Raw genomic sequence first — 10,557 nt, 5'->3', positions numbered from 1 at the left:
AGTAGTTCCTGAGGGGGCTGTATCTCTGCCAGGGCTCTGGCCAAACTCTCCGGCCCCTGGGCAGTCACAACGCCCGGCACTTCCAGTGCACTTTAAAGCATGTGCATTTCCAGACCCTGCTGCTCTGAAGCGCATAGTGTCCATTCCTGTTCGTGTGACCCTGATCTTTACAGTCCTGGTTTATCCTATTCCTTGTCCCCAGCATGAGGTTGCTGCTTATCTTAGCTAGCACAGCCACCCCGACTGCAGCACCCAGCATGGCAAGCCCCTTCACACTGCAAACCAGTGCTGCCCGAAGCCCAGAGCAGCTGCCACACTGGCTAGTGGCGTCGCTCTGTTACGTGAGGCTGCTGCGGTGGGAACTGCAGCCACTAGGTGGCGACAAGGCCCTGTAAAATGTGGCTCACCCCGTCTTTGTCTTCCCTGCACAGGTGGCCATCACCTTCCACAACCAGAGAATCACCATGCTCTCTTTTTGAGGCAGAAGGTGAGTCTGAGGAGTGGGGAGCTGTGCCCCCAGCCAAGGTAACCCCAGGGAACCAGCCTGGCCAGTCCCACTGGCTACAGGCTTTGGGACAGGAGATTAGAGTTCATATCAGCGTATAGGGTGGCTGTGTAGATGGGAGTCTCTGACCCTGGCACAAGGGGGGCCCCAAACTGAGTTGGGGAGGGGTGTCTGTGCAGTGCCTGGTGTCCCTGTTCTCCATCAAGGGGGTGGGCTCTGTGCAGAGTCTGGAAAAATGGGGGGACCTGATCTCCATTCGAGGGGGTTGGTTTGTGCAGCACCTGGCACGACGGGGGGCCTGATTTCAATCGGGGAATCTATGGGACATCCAGTGCGATGGGGGCCCTGATCACATTCAGGGGGATCTGGGATCCGCCTGGTGTGATGGGAGCCCTGATCTCAGCTGGGAGGTGTCTGTATGACAAGTACCCTGATCTCAATTGGCATGTGTGTGTGTGTGTGCGCGCGCGCAGCACCCGGTGTGATGGGGGCCCCGTATCACTCACGGGGCATCTGTGCAGTGTCCTGTGTGATGGGGCCCCAGTTTCACCCCAGGTCTGTGCAATTCTTGCCCCTTTTAACACACTTGGCCGTCTCCTCTCCCGGCGGGAGCAGGACGGCAACTCCCAGAACATGTTTGCCTGCTTGAAGGTGAGACTGAGCAAGATGGCGGAGCAGTTCGCGGAGTGGCGCTGTTAACAGCTTTGCCCGTTACTTTGGGGTATGCTCATTTATTAGGGTTACTCTTCTGGGGGGTGGGTTCTGTACTTCTATCAATGTACTGCTTGTGTCACTTGTGTTCTCCTACGGAGCTCTACTTCTCCCTTCTACAAGTTCCCTCCCAATGGAGCTATCCTGCAGGACCGAGGTTCCCCAGGGCTGGGTTCCTCCAGCCCCAGAATAAGACAAACACACACACACGTTAACAGAACGCATCTGAGAGAACCGGGTTAATGAGCACTCCCAGGCTGTCACCCTCATCAGCCCTTAAACTCAGCATGCTGGGTCGAGCAGCACTTCCAAGCTATCACCTTCATATGTCCCAGGTTCAGTACGTCCCTAGCCCCACTTTCATGTTACAATTGTTCTGGTTGTAACCCACTTGATGAGCAAACCCCACAGGATTTTTGGGCTCTGGTGGGGTCTTTCAGCTTAGGTACGAGGAGCCTTGCTGCAGAGGGAATGAGGAAACCAAAAAAAAAACCCACCCACAAGGTGGGCCGGGGGGGGGGGAGTGGGGAGGGAGGGAGAGAGGGAGAGAGAGAGAAGCAACCAACTTAATCATTCAAGTTATTTATTGCCAGGTAATAACCATAGGGGAGCCAAACAAGCAAAGCAGTTATAATATTATATCTAACTTAAATTTGATTATGAGTCAGATTTAGAAAACTATAACTAATCCCACAAGTCAGGGTCAGAAGGCTACACCTAGAGAGAGAGCGCGCGCTGGGTTCTCACCACTCCGTGAAGCTCGAATCGATCGGGGGTCCCAGCTGGTGGTGGTAGCTGAAGGTCCGGAGTTCTGGAGACAGGCAGAGCCCCCAGCACCATCAGTCAGGAGAAGATGACGTCCCAATGGAACTGATGCAGATGTTGGATCCAGGCATCAGAACACTGACTGGAGGTGGAGAGGGGTTTTTGTAGAGAAACAAGGATGGTTCGAGGGAGAACACTACATTTGTTTAGGTGTAAACGAGGGAGTATACCAAAGTTGTTGTGTTCTGGCTAGACAATAGGAATTGATTATTCCTGGCTATCGGTGGTGTTCTTTGGAGGGAGCTCACAATGCAGTTAGGGAGCATCACTATTTTGGATACCAATAAAGGATTCATGACTAGAATTGCTCTGATCACTACTGAGCTGGGTGTATGCAGGTGTGGGTTCATTAACATCTGAAGCAGAGATCCCCCAGCATGCAGTGCGTCCCTGCCTTTCTGCTCCCAGAGTTCCGTGCGGTTCTTTCCTTGGAATCTCTGTTCTCCATCTGTATGCTAATGGAGATGCCTCCTTGTCCCATCTTCCATGCAAATGAGGCCAGGGGCGTTTCTTTAATCCTGTCACCCTTGTCCCAGGGGTTTAGGTGTGTCTCCCACGGCCTTTTCATTGCTCTTTATAAGTCTTTCTTCTGATTGGTTTTGGTTCAAGCAGAGATTCCACCCAAGCAAAGCCTCCCACCAGGAGTGATGGCCTGTGTTTTTAACTGTAGCTGCCAGCCTAGAGATCGCCTGGTTGTGGTGCTGAGTCTCGAGTTTGCCAGTCTCCCCCAAAGTTCGGAGCCTCTGTAGCTCAGCTGGTAAGGAGGGATGAGTTAATAGTCCCTTAATGGCAGTGAGACCCATTCCCAGTGAAATGGGGGAAATCTCCTTGTAGAGCTCAGGATAGGCATTCAAATGTTGTACAGTCCATCTAGGCACAGTAAACGTAATATCACAACTAACAATGGTGGTTACATTATAGAAACAGCGATTAACATAAGGCACCATGGGTTGAATCCAGTGTCCCTTAATCAATACAATATTACATCTTGTTCTTACACACACATACATGCTTTACCAACATAGACAATAACAGGGCTGAAATTTCCCAGACTGGGTGTCTGCCTTCAGCTGAAGTTTTGGGGAAAGTTGCCACTAAAACTAGTCAGCAGTAGTTGAGAATGAGGCTAGGAGGGAAAAGACTCTGTTTTGCCATTTGTCATGGCTAAAGGTCTCTCACTGCTCATCTGATACCATTTCTGGGTGCACCCCATCATGTGCCATTAGTAGCACAGACAGACACACAGCCTGCCCTGCCTTTCACTGGTTTGGAGGGACAGCTCTGGGTTTCCACAGAGGGGCCTGTGACTTTGCTCTAGCTCTTCCCACAGGTGGATCCCAGGCAATCCACCATGGCCTGATCATTCACCTCCCCGGGAACCTGTCCCCAGTATCCTGGCTGTCACATCCAGCATCACGTGCCTGGGAACTTTCCCATTCAATGGCCGTTCTGGGACCTTTTGTCCTGGAAGATCACAAAACCCTTTATGGAGCGAGGGGAGCTGCTGGTGCCGGCAGCTCAGGCAGGTGACGTGATGGGCAACTGCTAAGAGAAGGCGGAAGAGGGATTCCCCCATGGGGTTCCCCACCTGGTAACCTCCCCTGGACATGTGGGGTACAGGGTTGGCTGCGCCCCAGTGCATCCCTGCAGGTGTTGTCCCTGTTACTTCTTCTGGGTAGGTGTCATGCCCTTGGCCTGTTGTCAGACCGAGCCCCCTGAAGATCCAACAAATTGTATCCTAACAGAACTGACAGGGTTAGCATGCACTGTCCTGCCCTTCAGAGGTCTGTGACCAGTGGTACCCAGTGACCAAACAGCTGACGCGTTGTTTATGTAGCAGCAGGAAGGCAGCATTACAGAAAAAGTTATTAAAACAACAGCCTATGTATATGCATGTCTGTCTACCTAGAGTGCTACCAGCCCCTGGTGTTAGCCCACGTTGGTCCAGCTTTTCCATTTGGCTCCAGTGCCTGGTTCCAGATGCCCCCCATTGCTCCTCCACCCGCTGCACAATGAGGAGAAAACAAAATCTCAGACAGCCAATGCCACCTGGAACTGGGGTACCACTGAGCCCTCCCGACCCACCAGCCTGGGCTCCCTTTACACTGCGCTGCTGTGACAGGCTCCCAAGCCCCCTCCAGCCCACATACAGCGAGGGACACACCCAGCTGTAGCTACATACACGCAGGTTCTTTAACCAGCCCCTGCATGGGAAGTTACAGCTAAGGCAACTCCCAGTTCCGAAGGCACGCAACCCCTCTGGATGTAAACCCCAAATGATACCATTTTGCGCTGCACAGGGAACTGTACAGTGTAAACTCATCAAATTCACCTCCTCCCTCAATGTGCAGAGGAATAACAACAGCCGTCTGCCCCAAGCTATGACTCCCACACACAGGTTTTAGAGAAAGCAAAAACAAGTTTATTAACTACAGAAAATAGATTTTAAGTGATTATCAGGGATAGCAAACAGCTCAAAGCAGATTACCCAGCAAATAAACAAAACACACGAACTAAACTTAATATACTACATAGATTGGATATGAATAGCAAATTCTCACCCTAAATGAGGATACCAGCAGACTGCAACTTCTTAAGGGGCCAGCTGCACAGGCTTACAGCTTAGAAACCCCAGGTATTCCTTTCACAGGCTAAAAATCCATTCTGGCTGTAGTGTCATAGCAGCCATGACTTGGAGGCTGTTTGTAGCGTCCTCAGGAAGGCTCCCCAGGAAGGCTCCCCGGTGGGAGATTAGCTTCTTGACCTATTATTCTCCCTAATGGTCCATTGACTTGAAGGGTCCTTCCCAGCCAGCCATCTAGGCTGATAGCCTTTTGTCTAGTGGGCGTTCCCCATGTGGAAACACAATTTGTAATACAGATACATAGTCAGTATTCCTAACTTCAGATACAAAAATGATATACTCATACAAATAGGGTAATTATACTCAGTAAATCATAACCTTTCCAATGATATCTCACATGACCTATCTTGAATAAGAATTGTTATGAGTATACCATATTCATATAATAATATCTCTATGAAGTATATGTGGTGTAGTGTCACACTGACTCCTGGGGAAAACAGCAGTATGTGATCACGGAATTAAAGACCGTATCCTAATGCACACGCACAAGGGGCAGCGTTAAGGTTGTGCGGCCAACCTTGATACTGCCATTACCTATTTTTGAAGCACTTTGCCTTGTGACCAGCACATGCCTTTAACATTGGAGAAAGGCAGAGCCAGAACATATGGCTAGAAGATAAAGGCAGAAAAAGTCCAATGAGAAATAAAACACCAGTTTTTCACAGTGCAGGAGGGTAACTACTGGGCATAACTCCCAAGGGCAGACATGGATTCTCTGTGCCTTGATGGCTTCCAGTCCCAGCTGGAGGCCTCCCTGGAAGGTGTTTTAGTCAAAATCACATAACAGGGGCTCACAGTCCCACTGTTGTGTCCATGGCGATGCCCTTTCAATGTGGGTGTCTGCAGCTCTCGTGGGTTCCTGCTGCCTGATGTTGCCATTCACCACCCCACCCATCAAGGCTTAGCGCCACACCCTCAGAGCCAAAGACGCTGAATGAAACCCAATAACCTCTCTGCGAATGACTGCTCGGAGATGTGATGCTGATAACGCTCTCGGTAAGTCTCCAGGAAGGTCTCAGCCTTCCGAGTCAGCTCCCTCTCTAGTGCTGTCATCAGGACCGCCTTCTCAGGTGCTGGGAACATCGTCTTGTCCCGGCACCGCCTCAGGAGTGACCTGCGCTGCTCCGCGAACACCTCCGCCATTGCGCTCGGATCCACCTTCAGACAGTCGACACGGCGCTGGGACAGGTCATCCTGCATTGAGTGGGAGAGGAGGGGCCTCAAGGCAGTTAGAAGGGACGGGTGTGTAACCCCATCTCATCAATGGACCCTCTGGCTACATCACAGCAACTTCCCCCCACCCCATTCACTGAGATCGGGGCCCCTGTTGTGCCGGGCGCTGCACAAACCCCCATGACTGAGATCAGGGCCCCCATTGTGTATGGGTTGGAGTCTCCCCTCTCTGCAGCCACCTGGGAGCCGGAAATAAGAACTCCCATCTCCAGCCCACAGCCCACTGAGCGTGCCGGGATGGTTCCCTGGGGTTCCCCTGGCTGGGGCACAGCCCCCCCCTTCCCAGACTCACCATCCCCCGCAGAAACTCGGCGTGGTCTGTGCGGGCGCTGTCCATGACTCTCTGGTTGATGGTGTGATACTCATAGCACTCTCTGTAGGTCTCCAGGAAGGTCTCGGCCTCCCGAGTCAGCTCCTCCTCTAGCGCCGTCAGCAGGGTCTCCTTCTCCAGCTCCTTCATCTCCTCCCGGCACCGCCCCAGCAGCGAGCTGCACTGCTCCACCAACTGCTCCACCATTGCCCCTGGCGTCACCTTTATACAGTCGACCACGCGCTGGGACAGGTCATCCTGCGTTGAGCGGGAGAGGAGGGGGAGAGCAGGGGGGCCCAAGGCTGTTAGAAGGGGCGAGTGTGTGACCCTGTCTCACGCATGGACCCTCCGGCTACAGCACAGCAACTTCCCCCCACCCCATTCACTGAGATCGGGGCCCCTGTTGTGCCGGGCGCTGCACAGACCTCCCCGACCGAGATCAGGGCTCCCATTGTACGTGGGTTGGAGTCTCCCCTCTCTGCAGCCACCCTAGGAGCCGGAGATAAGAACTCCCATCTCCTGCCCCAAACCCCAGAGCCTGCTGGGCGGGCTGGCATGGTTCCCTGGGGTTCCCCTTGGCTGGGGCACAGCCCCACCCAACTCACCTTCTCCCTCAGAAACTCAGCGTGGTCTGTGCGGGCTGTGTCCATGACTCTCTGGTTGATGGTGTGATACTCATAGCACTCTCTGTAGGTCTCCAGGAAGGTCTCGGCCTTCAGAGTCAGCTCCTCCTCTAGCGCCGTCAGCAGGGTCTCCTTCTCCGGCTCCTTCATCTCCTCCCGGCACCGCCTCAGCAGCGAGCTGCGCTGCTCCACCAACTCCTCTGCCATTGCCCTCGGATCCACCTTCAGACAGTCGACACGGCGCTGGGACAGGCCATCCTGCATTGAGCGGGAGAGGAGGGTAGAATAGGGGGCTGAAGGCTGTTAGAAGGGGCAGGTGTGCAACCCTGTCTCACCCATGGACCCTCCAGCTACAGAACAGCAACTTTCTCCCACCCTCCTGACCGAGATCAGGGCCCTCATTGTGCAAGGGTTGGAGTCTTCCATCTCCACAGCCACTCTGGGAGCCGGAGATAAGAACTCCCATCTCCTGTCCCAAAGCCCAGAGCCCGTGATGTTGGTCAGGATGTTTCTCTGGGGTTCCCTTGGCTGGGGCACAGACCCCTCCACCCCCTTGACTCACCTTCTCCCTCAGAAACACAGCGAGATCTGCACGGGCTCTGTCCATGACTCTCTGGTTGTGGACGGTGACGGACATCTGCACGGGGAGGACAAGACTGGGGTGAGTCGCAGTTTATGGGAACTCGACTCCACCTAGTGGCTGCAGCTTCCACCGCAGCAGCCTCACATAACAGAGCGACGCCGCTAGCTGGGGTGGCAGCTGCTTGGGACTTTCGGTGCCGCCGTCTCCAGTTTGTTCCTCACGGCAGCCCAGCCTCGGCTCCCTTCCTCACCCCGACCTGCACTTTGCACTTGCAGCACTTTCCTGGAGCCAAGGCCTCTGCAAACCCCTGTCCCAGCCGGGCTCGGCCTGAGGCTGACGCCCGACAGCGCATCAGTGACACCGGCTCTCACGGGTCTGGTGGTATTTGGGGGCTTTTATCGATCCGCAGGAGGCAGGTGGTTTGGGTGGGAATCTCAGCTCTTTCTTTGGTGGGGGAGGGGCATTGCTCTGGGCTGGGTTAACTCTTGTTGTGGAGGAGCAATTGTTGACCTGAGACCTGATCAACCCCCCCATATTAAACCACCTCAGGAATGTCCCTAACGAGAGTTATAACCACCAAGGTGGTAAAGTAGCGATGCCCAGGCACTGGGAAATTAGGGAGGATGCAGAAAGAGACTCAGCAAATGGGAAGATAAGCTCTGACCAGCGTTTTATGCACTTGCACAAACAGAGAAGGTCACAACCAAGTTACCATTTGGGGATGAAAGAGAAAATGTAAAGAACTTGGGCAGGAAGAAAGACACATAGGTGCCAGTGCATAATTGGTTAAAAATTTCTGTTATTTAGGAGTGTGGGATATTGTTCAGTAAATTTGAAGGAGGGAGCTAGTTTTACCTATATAATGTAAATGAAAAATAATGTTCTTTGGGAATCAACTCTGGACTGCAGTACAACATCAAACTGCAAAACACAGTATCCCCTGCACGATCGTGACGTGTGTGGGCTCCGGGAACCCCCAGATGAATGGATCCTAACTGGCCATTGGGTGAAATGGGTCTGTATGTTGGGAGTGGTGAGCATAAGGGATTTGCTTGGTATATTTATTCTCTGTGTGTTGCTAATAAATAGATGTTTAGAGCACAACTGTGTAAGGCTCTTTCGGTGGGAAAAGGTTCTGCAGACCCGTACATCCCTGAGCCCCGAGGGGAAGGGCGGGTACTTAAATTGACCCGGTTTCTTCCTGAGCCCCTTGGGTAAGGATAGGTTTGCCAGAAGCTGGGAATGGGCAATGGGGGATGGATCAGTTGTTGATAACCTGTTCTGTTCATTCCCTCTGGGGCACCTGGCACTGGCCACTGTCGGAAAACAGGATACTGGTCTAGATGGACCTTTGGTCTGACCCAATATGGCCACTCTTATGTGTCTTATCCCCCAAGCCCTCTGTAGGGAAAGGGTGAGGGTGCCTTAAATTGACTGGGTGATGCCTTGAGCCCTAGGTAGGGAATAGGCCCTAAATTGACCGGGTAACACAATGACTCCAGAACAGTCTCTGCTGTGGTGCTATTCTGGAGTGGCTATTGGGGTGTAGTTATTCCAGAATAGCTAGGCCGGTCTATTCCCCCATGTTCATAAGCTGCATTCCCCCACCCCAATTCTCCTCTAGAAGAGGGCTTGGGTAGCACCTGTCCCAATCTGAGGCTGACACCCAAGAGAACTTTACAGTCCATGCCTATGGTTATGTCTACACTGCGATGTAAGCCCAGAGTTAATAGGAATTGAGTTAGCAGCCCCTGGGGTTGTTAACCTAGGGCTGGAACATCTACAGACATTTGTAACCCCAGGGTAGGACTCGTTGAACCCTGGGTTCCAGCTCAGAGCTCCAGCACCTACACTACATTATGCAGGCCTGAGTGCAACCATCCATATCCCAGACTTCCTAGCACCTGCCCCAGCCGCGGCTGCCCTTTTCCCCTTTGGTGGTGGTGCAGCCTGGGAAAACTGGACTGTCCAGACAACCTGACGGGCCACAGGAGAAAGAAAGTCGGCCCTGTGGGATTGTGTGATACTTTGGGCGGCCTCCCAGAGCACAAGGCTAGGGCTATGCTGCAAAGCAAAAGGGCTTGAACCCTGGCTCCCAGCTTGACTCAGGCTCGGACCCTCCATCCCCGGGCCGTTTTGGGACCCTGGGTCCCTGAATTCAGGATCACAATAGTGGCTTTAAAGCCACCTTGCCTCATCTCACTACATGTGACTCCCATGATGCACTACTGCCATGATGCCTGGCTTCCCCTCACCAAAAAGGATACCGTGGTGCATTGTGGGAAATGTCATTTGGCTGCCTCATTCTCCTCTATATTCCCAGCTCCCTGATCAGACTAGAACTCCCATGGTGCATTGGGGCCATGATGCCTGGCTTCCCCTCACCAAAGAAGGAGATGCTGGTGCATCGTGGGAGATGAAGTCTAGTTGCCTCATTGTCCTCTGAGGCCAGGGTCATGGGAGGTGCTGTCCAACCAGGATGCTCAACGGTGATGGGGTGTACCAGGCCCCTTAGGGCCCCCTGCTGGAAGTCCTGCAGTCCTAGCCCACCCCATCCCAGGAAAAGGAGCAATGAGGGTGGGTCCTCCAGACCTGCCTAGAAAGGCTGCAGGGAAGCAACCAATCAGGGCACAGCAGGCTCAGTTAAAAGGAGCTACAGAGGCTGAGCAGGGCAGTCACTGGCTGGGACCAGAAGGGTAAAGAAGGATTAAAAGGGTGTGAGACTCCACAGGGAAAGAGACTGGGGCGAAGCCCTGCTCACACAGGGACAGGACTGGGATGCTGTCCAGGCACAGTGGTCTGAGAGAAGGCCCTGAGAAATCAGAACAGAGACAGAGAAACTCTCAGGCAAGGAGGCCTGGGGGAGACCCTGCTCAGACAGAGAACCCAAGAAGGTGGTGGGATAGAGTGGGAACCACCCCAGGAAATGCACTAGCAACTAGGAAAGAAAGCAGCAGGTGGCCGCTACTTGCAGGGTCCCTGGGTTGGGGCTCAGAGTAGTGAGTGAGCCCAGGTCCCCCACCAGCCACTGGTGCAGTGGCCAAAGCCCTGAGAAGGGGGCAAGTTTAGTTTTGGAGCCTGAGAAAAAGGGCTAGGGTTTAAATAGGCCCAGAGATGAGG

The 10,557-nt window shown here is 53.3% G+C and overlaps 1 pseudogene; it reads right to left on the bottom strand.

Moving 5' to 3' along the window:
* Positions 1–5,603: 5,603 nt before the first annotated feature.
* LOC135877976 (RING finger protein 112-like) overlaps positions 5,604–10,557 on the bottom strand; it is a 1,138,053-nt pseudogene continuing 1,133,099 nt past the window's right edge.

The sequence above is a fragment of the Emys orbicularis genome, chromosome 4 (assembly GCF_028017835.1).
Source record: "Emys orbicularis isolate rEmyOrb1 chromosome 4, rEmyOrb1.hap1, whole genome shotgun sequence".
NCBI lineage: Eukaryota > Metazoa > Chordata > Testudines > Emydidae > Emys > Emys orbicularis.
The sequence above is the reverse complement of the archived record's forward strand: the minus strand, read 5'-3'. Positions and strand labels throughout refer to the sequence as shown.